Genomic DNA, 1,041 nt, shown 5'->3' with positions numbered 1-1,041 from the left:
TGAAAATTGTGAAAAAGGGTCAACGCTTTTTAAAATGTATTAAATACACACTTAACGCCCGAACTAGCCTGAACTGAGCTAGTTCATACCAAGTGATCTTTCGGTATGCAAGATCACTTGCCATCTTCGGTATGCAAGATCACTTGCATACCGAAAATATGCAAGTGATCTAAATAAAAGACAGAATGAGAAAAGATCCACGATTCTGGATGATCTTGAGAGAATTTGCAAAGAGGAATGGTTAAAGATCCCTCATGCTGATTGCCAGAGGAAAAGATCAAAGTGCCGTCCAATCGCCAAAAATGATTAAAGTCATTAAAAGCATCAACCCTGGAGTGCCACCGATCGTTCCACCAGGATTTTTGGTAAACACTCATTTCTCTACGTGTTTTTTTTTTTTTCCTCCACAAATTAAACGTATTTGAACCAATAACGTGAATCATCCTAAAACTTTTCAGGTTGAGGGTCGGCTTTTGTGATAAAAGATTAATTTATGTAAAGGCTTTTTTTTGTTTGTTTTTTTTTTGTTCTGCACTGCTGTTCAACGACAATCAACCATGAAGTACACCAATGAGTTTGGCATTTATTGCAACGCAATATGGCACTCATTACATCTCCTCAGCGTTTCTATTTTACAATGTACAAACTTGATAAAAAAAAGGACCATAAATAAACAAAATGCTTCAAGTAGCTAATCCTCAGCATCAAAGAGTGTGTGTATGTATATATAGACACAGATGAATGACATTCTAATCTAACTGTCTAAGTCGACAAAAGCAATAGTTTGTTCAATCTGGAAAAAAAAAAAAAGATTAAGAATAACAATCAAATCAGGCTTTGATTAGAAACAATCCACTGGTGTGAAATCAGTAAGAGCTCAAAGTGATACATTCTGTCTGAGTCCTCCCGCTATCTCTTAAACTTTGCATATTAAGATTACATGAAGACAGCCGACACATCTTAACAAGGAGAGTTCATGTTGAATGGTTTCATGCTACACAGTGTACACACACACACACACACGCACACACACACACACAC

This window comes from Poecilia formosa, unplaced genomic scaffold (assembly GCF_000485575.1).
Source record: "Poecilia formosa unplaced genomic scaffold, Poecilia_formosa-5.1.2 Scaffold275, whole genome shotgun sequence".
Lineage (NCBI taxonomy): Eukaryota > Metazoa > Chordata > Actinopteri > Cyprinodontiformes > Poeciliidae > Poecilia > Poecilia formosa.
This window is presented reverse-complemented; position numbering follows the sequence as displayed.